The following is an 8,857-nucleotide window of genomic DNA, read 5'->3' as shown; positions in this document are numbered from 1 at the left end:
CGGCGCCGCGCGCTATTAACCCTTTAGCCGCGCGCTCAGAGCTGAGCCGCGCGGCTAAAAGCGAAAGGGAAAGTTGCCGGCTAGCTCAGTCGGGCTGTTCGGGATAGCCGCGGCTAATCGCGGCATCCCGAACAGCTTACAGGACCTGCCTCCTCGCTGTCCGATCGCCGAATGACTGCTCAGTGCCTGAGATCCAGGCATGAGCAGTCATGCGGCAGAATCGTTGATCACTGGTTTCCTATGAGAAACCAGTGATCAATGATGAATATCAGTGTGTGCAGTGTTATAGGTCCCCTATTAAAAGTTTGAATAACCCCCCTTTTCCAATAAAAAAAAAACACAGTGTAAATAAAAATAAAAATAAACATATATGGTATCACCGCATGCGGAAATGTCCGAATTATAAAAATATATCATTAATTTAACCGCTCGGTCAATGGCGTGCGCGCAAAAAAATTCCAAAGTCCAAAATAGTGCATTTTTGGTCACTTTTTATATCATTTAAAAATGAATAAAAAGTCCTATCAATGATCAATAAGTCCTATCAATGCAAAAATTGTACCGTTAAAAACTTTAGATCATGGTGCAAAAAATTAGCCCTCATACCGCCCCATACACGGAAAAATAAAAAAGTTATAGGGGTCAGAAGATGACAATTTTAAACGTATTAATTTTCCTGCATGTAGTTATGATTTTTTCCAGAAGTCTGACAAAATCAAACCTATATAAGTAGGGTATCATTTTAATTGTATGGACCTACAGAATAAAGATAAGGTGTAATTTTTACCAAAAAATGTACTACGTAGAAACGGAAGCCCCCAAAAGTTACAAAACAGCGTTTTTTTTCCAATTTTGTCGCACAATTATTTTTTTTCCGTTTCACCGTAGATTTTTGGCCAAAATGACTGACGTCATTACAAAGTAGAATTGGTGGCGCAAAAAATAAGCCATCATATGGATTTTAGGTGCAAAATTTAAAGAGTTATGATTTTTTAAAGGCAAGGAGCAATAAAAGAAAAAGCAAAAACGGAAAAAACCCCGGTCCTTAAGGGGTTAAGACCTTAGCCTTACTGGAGTCCTCCAATAAACGTAGTTACTAAGTGGTGACTTGGGCTCAGATTTCTACAGTGTGGCAGCAACTTCACAATTGCCTCAATCAGCGGTTGTTGTGTCTCCAGGAGAGAGCTCATCGCGGCTATTATGAATATGCCGACAAGTGCGGCTCCTGGTTGTCCCGGGCCTTACATCCCAAGACTTTCTCCTCCTATGTTCTTTCCCTTAACTCTCCCAACCTTGGTAAAATTCATACCACGCAACATATCACGGCTGAGTTTCGCTCCTATTACCAGTCACTTTACAACGTCAGAGGTAAATTTGCTGTAAATTTACTGATCCCCCCCCTGCCTTCCATAGCAAAATAGAGCAATATCTTGCTAAACATCGTCTCCATTCTTTACCCCCTGAAACATGGGATCACCTTGACCGTCCATTAGAGTCTGTGGAAGTGTTCACGTCCATTAGAGTATGCGGTCATCAAAGGTCTCTACAATGGGAAGAGCCCCGGACCTGTGTTCTCGGAGCTGGTTTCTCCGCCATTATTGCGGGCATTCAATTCCGTAGAACGGTGCCTCTTTCCCTCCTCAGGCTCTCTCTGCCCATATCACCGTGATCCCTAAGCCCGGTAGAAACCCTGCCTGTTGTACTAATTACAGTCCCATATCTCTCTTGAATCTCGACACAAGATTTACTCCAAGATCTTGGCTCTTCGTCTAGGTCCCTTACTCCCATTTATTATTCATACCGATCAAGTGGGCTTTGTCCTTGAGAGGGAATCCAGGGACAACACCCTAAAAAAGTTCTCCCTCATTGCGCCACCAGATCCCATGGTCTCGCCTTCTTTTTTCTTTCTATTGACGCCGAAAAGGCCTTGGATAGGGTGGGGTGGGATTTTTTAAAATTGGCCTTAACTGATTTAGGTATGGGTTCCCACTTCAATGGACACATTATGGCCCTGTATCGGGGCGCTACGGCTCAGGTTAAAGTAAATGGTGCATAATCTACGCCTTTTTCAATACATAATGGAACTAGGTATCCACTCTCCCACCTTCTTTATGTTATCACCATGGATTATCTGGCGGTGGCACTTCAGCAGAACGTGTCCATTCCTAACCTAGTCTTACCTTCCTATTTTTACAAGCTTTCTCTATACGTATGTTACGCCGAGCGCTCCGGGTTCCCGCTCCTCCCCGGAGCGCTCGCTTCTCCCCCTCCGCTGCAGCGCTCCGGTCACGTCCTCTGACCCGGGGCGCTGCGATCCTGCTGCCAGCCGGGATGCGATTCGCGATGCGGGTAGCGCCCGCTCGCGATGCGCACCCCGGCTCCCCTACCTGACTCGCTCCCCGTCTGTTCTGTCCCGGCGCGCGCGGCCCCGCTCCCTAGGGCGCGCGCGCGCCGGGTCTCTGCGATTTAAAGGGCCACTGCGCCGCTGATTGGCGCAGTGGTTCCAATTAGGGTTATCACCTGTGCACTTCCCTATATTACCTCACTTCCCTTGCACTCCCTTGCCGGATCTTGTTGCCTTAGTGCCAGTGAAAGCGTTCCTTGTGTGTCCCTTGCCAGTGTTTCCAGACCTTCTGCCGTTGCCCCTGACTACGATCCTTGCTGCCTGCCCCGACCTTCTGCTACGTCCGACCTTGCTTCTGCCTCCTCCCTTGTACCGCGCCTATCTTCAGCAGCCAGAGAGGTGAGCCGTTGCTAGTGGATACGACCTGGTCACTACCGCCGCAGCAAGACCATCCCGCTTTGCGGCGGGCTCTGGTGAATACCAGTAGTGGCTTAGAACCGGTCCACTAGCACGGTCCTCGCCAATCCCTCTCTGGCACAGAGGGTCCACTACCTGCCAGCCGGCATCGTGACAGTAGATCCGGCCATGGATCCCGCTGAAGTTCCTCTGCCAGTTGTCGCTGACCTCACCACGGTGGTCGCCCAGCAGTCACAACAGATTGCGCAACAAGGCCAACAGCTGTCTCAACTGACCGTTATGCTACAACAGTTGCTACCACAGCTTCAGCAGTCATCTCCTCCGCCAGCTCCTGCACCTCCTCCGCAGCGAGTGGCCGCTCCTGGGATACGCTTATCCTTGCCGGATAAATTTGATGGGGACTCTAAGTTTTGCCGTGGCTTCCTTTCCCAATGTTCCCTGCATCTGGAGATGATGTCGGACCTGTTTCCCACTGAAAGGTCTAAGGTGGCTTTCGTAGTCAGTCTTCTGTCCGGAAAAGCCCTGTCATGGGCCACACCGCTCTGGGACCGCAATGACCCCGTCACTGCCTCTGTACACTCCTTCTTCTCGGAAATCCGAAGTGTCTTTGAGGAACCTGCCCGAGCCTCTTCTGCTGAGACTGCCCTGTTGAACCTGGTCCAGGGTAATTCTTCCGTTGGCGAGTATGCCGTACAATTCCGTACACTTGCTTCAGAATTGTCCTGGAATAATGAGGCCCTCTGCGCGACCTTCAAAAAAGGCCTATCCAGCAACATTAAAGATGTTCTGGCCGCACGAGAAATTCCTGCTAATCTACATGAACTTATTCACCTAGCCACTCGCATTGACATGCGTTTTTCTGAAAGGCGTCAGGAACTCCGTCAAGATATGGACTCTGTTCGCACGAGGCGTTTCGTCTCCTCGGCTCCTCTCTCCTCTGGTACCCTGCAATCTGTTCCTGTGCCTCCCGCCGTGGAGGCTATGCAGGTCGACCGGTCTCGCCTGACACCTCAAGAGAGGACACGACGCCGTATGGAGAACCTCTGCCTGTACTGTGCTAGTACCGAACACTTCCTGAGGGATTGTCCTATCCGTCCTCCCCGCCTGGAAAGACGTACGCTGACTCCGCACAAAGGTGAGACAGTCCTTGATGTCTACTCTGCTTCTCCACGTCTTACTGTGCCTGTGCGGATGTCTGCCTCTGCCTTCTCCTTCTCTACAGTGGCCTTCTTGGACTCTGGATCTGCAGGAAATTTTATTTTGGCCTCTCTCGTCAACAGGTTCAACATCCCAGTGACCAGTCTCGCCAGACCCCTCTACATCAATTGTGTAAATAATGAAAGATTGGACTGTGCCATACGTTTCCGCACGGAGCCCCTTCTTATGAGCATCGGATCTCATCATGAGAGGATTGAACTTTTGGTCCTCCCCAATTGCACCTCGGAGATTCTCCTTGGACTTCCCTGGCTTCAACTTCATTCCCCAACCCTGGATTGGTCCACTGGGGAGATCAAGAGTTGGGGGTCCTCTTGTTCCAAGAACTGTCTAAAACCGGTTCCCAATAACCCTTGCCGTAACTCTGTGGTTCCTCCAGTAACCGGTCTCCCTAAGGCCTATATGGACTTCGCGGATGTTTTCTGCAAAAAACAAGCTGAGACTCTACCTCCTCACAGGCCTTATGATTGCCCTATCGACCTCCTCCCGGGTACTACTCCACCCCGGGGCAGAATTTATCCTCTCTCTGCCCCAGAGACTCTTGCCATGTCCGAATACGTCCAGGAGAATCTAAAAAAGGGCTTTATCCGTAAATCCTCCTCTCCTGCCGGAGCCGGATTTTTCTTTGTGTCCAAAAAAGATGGCTCCCTACGTCCTTGCATTGACTACCGCGGTCTTAATAAAATCACGGTTAAGAACCGCTACCCCTTACCCCTCATCTCTGAACTCTTTGATCGCCTCCAAGGTGCCCACATCTTCACTAAATTGGACTTAAGAGGCGCCTATAACCTCATCCGCATCAGAGAGGGGGACGAGTGGAAAACGGCATTTAACACCAGAGATGGACACTTTGAGTATCTGGTCATGCCCTTTGGACTGTGCAATGCCCCTGCCGTCTTCCAAGACTTTGTCAATGAAATTTTTCGTGATCTGTTATACTCCTGTGTTGTGGTATATCTGGACGATATCCTAATTTTTTCTGCCAATCTAGAAGAACACCGCCAGCATGTCCGTATGGTTCTTCAGAGACTTCGTGACAACCAACTCTATGCCAAAATTGAGAAATGTCTGTTTGAATGCCAATCTCTTCCTTTTCTAGGATATTTGGTCTCTGGCCAGGGACTACAGATGGATCCAGACAAACTCTCTGCCGTCTTAAATTGGCCACGCCCCTCCGGACTCCGTGCTATCCAACGCTTTTTGGGGTTCGCCAATTATTACAGGCAATTTATTCCACATTTTTCTACCATTGTGGCTCCTATCGTGGCTTTAACCAAGAAAAATGCTGATCCCAAGTCTTGGCCTCCTCAAGCAGAGGACTCCTTTAAACGACTCAAGTCTGCCTTTTCTTCGGCTCCCGTGCTCTCCAGACCTGACCCTTCCAAACCCTTCCTATTGGAGGTTGATGCCTCCTCAGTAGGAGCTGGAGCTGTTCTTCTACAAAAAAATTCTTCCGGGCATGCTGTCACTTGTGGTTTTTTCTCTAGGACCTTCTCTCCAGCGGAGAGGAACTACTCCATCGGGGATCGAGAGCTTCTAGCCATTAAATTAGCACTTGAGGAATGGAGGCATCTGCTGGAGGGATCAAGATTTCCTGTCATTATCTACACCGACCACAAGAACCTCTCCTACCTCCAGTCGGCCCAACGGCTGAATCCTCGCCAGGCCCGGTGGTCTCTGTTCTTTGCCCGATTTAATTTTGAGATTCACTTTCGTCCTGCCGATAAGAACATTAGGGCCGATGCTCTCTCTCGTTCCTCGGATGCCTCAGAAGTTGATCTCCCTCCGCAACACATCATTCCACCTGACTGCCTGATCTCCACTTCTCCTGCCTCCATCAGGCAGACTCCTCCAGGAAAGACCTTTGTTTCTCCACGCCAACGCCTCGGAATCCTCAAATGGGGTCACTCCTCCCATCTCGCAGGTCATGCGGGCATCAAGAAATCTGTGCAACTCATCTCCCGCTTCTATTGGTGGCCGACTCTGGAGACGGATGTTGGGGACTTTGTGCGAGCCTGCACTATCTGTGCCCGGGATAAGACTCCTCGCCAGAAGCCCGCTGGTTTTCTTCATCCTCTGCCTGTCCCCGAACAGCCTTGGTCTCTGATTGGTATGGATTTTATTACTGATTTACCCCCTTCCCGTGGCAACACCGTTATTTGGGTGGTCGTTGATCGATTCTCCAAAATGGCACATTTCATCCCTCTTCCTGGTCTTCCTTCTGCGCCTCAGTTGGCTAAACAATTTTTTTTACACATTTTTCGTCTTCACGGGTTGCCTACGCAGATTGTCTCGGATAGAGGGGTCCAATTCGTGTCTAAATTCTGGAGAGCTCTCTGTAAACAACTCAAGATTAAATTAAATTTTTCCTCTGCATATCATCCCCAGTCCAATGGACAAGTAGAAAGAATTAACCAGATCCTGGGTGATTATTTGCGACATTTTGTTTCCTCCCGCCAGGATGACTGGGCAGATCTCCTTCCATGGGCCGAATTCTCGTATAACTTCAGGGTCTCTGAATCTTCCTCCAAATCCCCATTTTTCGTGGTGTACGGCCGTCACCCTCTTCCCCCCCTCCCTACCCCCTTGCCCTCTGGTCTGCCCGCTGTGGATGAAATTTCTCGTGACCTTTCCATTATATGGAGAGAGACCCAAAATTCTCTCTTACAGACTTCTTCACGCATGAAGAGATTCGCGGATAAGAAAAGAAGAGCTCCCCCCGTTTTTTCCCCTGGAGACAAGGTATGGCTCTCCGCTAAATATGTCCGCTTCCGTGTCCCTAGCTACAAGTTGGGACCACGCTATCTTGGTCCTTTCAAAATTTTGTGTCAAATTAATCCTGTCTCTTATAAACTTCTTCTTCCTCCTTCTCTTCGTATCCCTAATGCCTTTCACGTCTCTCTTCTCAAACCACTCATCCTCAACCGTTTTTCTCCCAAATCTGTTCCTCCCACTCCTGTTTCCGGCTCCTCGGACGTCTTCTCGGTCAAGGAGATTTTGGCTGCCAAAAAGGTCAGAGGGAAAAATTTTTTTTTAGTAGACTGGGAGGGTTGTGGTCCTGAAGAGAGATCCTGGGAACCTGAGGACAACATCCTTGACAAAAGTCTGCTCCTCAGGTTCTCAGGCTCCAAGAAGAGGGGGAGACCCAAGGGGGGGGGTACTGTTACGCCGAGCGCTCCGGGTTCCCGCTCCTCCCCGGAGCGCTCGCTTCTCCCCCTCCGCTGCAGCGCTCCGGTCACGTCCTCTGACCCGGGGCGCTGCGATCCTGCTGCCAGCCGGGATGCGATTCGCGATGCGGGTAGCGCCCGCTCGCGATGCGCACCCCGGCTCCCCTACCTGACTCGCTCCCCGTCTGTTCTGTCCCGGCGCGCGCGGCCCCGCTCCCTAGGGCGCGCGCGCGCCGGGTCTCTGCGATTTAAAGGGCCACTGCGCCGCTGATTGGCGCAGTGGTTCCAATTAGGGTTATCACCTGTGCACTTCCCTATATTACCTCACTTCCCTTGCACTCCCTTGCCGGATCTTGTTGCCTTAGTGCCAGTGAAAGCGTTCCTTGTGTGTCCCTTGCCAGTGTTTCCAGACCTTCTGCCGTTGCCCCTGACTACGATCCTTGCTGCCTGCCCCGACCTTCTGCTACGTCCGACCTTGCTTCTGCCTCCTCCCTTGTACCGCGCCTATCTTCAGCAGCCAGAGAGGTGAGCCGTTGCTAGTGGATACGACCTGGTCACTACCGCCGCAGCAAGACCATCCCGCTTTGCGGCGGGCTCTGGTGAATACCAGTAGTGGCTTAGAACCGGTCCACTAGCACGGTCCTCGCCAATCCCTCTCTGGCACAGAGGGTCCACTACCTGCCAGCCGGCATCGTGACAACGTAGATGATTTGTTGTTACGTTACTTCTCTCCATGTTTCTATTCCTGCGAGCCTCATGGAGTTCGGACCGCCTCCCGCGTTTGTGGAGTATGGGGACCTCTGTCATTTTAAAATTAATGCCCATAAATCTGAGCTCCTCAATGTCTCCATGCCCCCAGAGCTCTTTGCTTGGATTTCATCCCAGTTTCCTTTCCACCCCCAGACTTGTTCTCTTCACTATCTAGGGATACACTTAGTAGCAGACCTTAACAGCCTGTTTGAGGTCAATTACTTGCCTATACTGCAAGTCCTGGAAAGGGTTCTTTCTTTTTGGGGGGGACGCTCCCGCTCTCTTGGTTCAGCAGAATTGCTACAGTTAAAATGGATCTCCTTCCGAGGCTCCTTTAGCTGATGCAGACCCTTCCTGCCTGTGTGCCGGCCTCCCTTCTTTTCCAGACTCCGCTCCTTGGTAACCCACTTTATTTGGTTTCTGGGAGGCCCCCGGATATGTCATCAGTTGTTGGTCCGGAGTAGGGAGAAGGGGGGGATTGGTTTACTGGACTTTCGCATGTATTACAGGGCAGTAATCTCCTTTACATCCTGCCACCCTCCTATGGCTTTCCCCTTCCTCCCGCCCATCTGGTTGTGCTCTTCCCTACATTTCAAGGGTATTGTTGCCTATTTGGGACTCTTTTTTAACTTCCCCTGCTATTTCAACTCGGCCTGGCCCCCTCATTCCTCTGGTTAGTAATCCAGCATTTCCAGCTGGCTCTTATATGTTGGAAATGTGTAGTTTTATTATTTCGCAGGGGGAACTTACACTATGCCTTCATTGTATTTATGTTGTTCTTGCTGAAGCCCTGCGTGGCCCTCTATACTTCATTATTCAAGAGTGACCTTTCGCTCTATAACATTTCATTGTTGTTTTTACTATTGTGTTTATTGAAACTAATATAAACCAGATTTGCCTTAAAAATTCGACGAGAATTTATTCGGATCGAAACGATTTTTTTTATTTTATTCGGTGAATCAGA

Source organism: Hyla sarda, chromosome 3, assembly GCF_029499605.1.
Source record: "Hyla sarda isolate aHylSar1 chromosome 3, aHylSar1.hap1, whole genome shotgun sequence".
Classification (NCBI taxonomy): Eukaryota; Metazoa; Chordata; class Amphibia; order Anura; family Hylidae; genus Hyla; species Hyla sarda.
The sequence above is the reverse complement of the archived record's forward strand: the minus strand, read 5'-3'. Positions refer to the sequence as shown.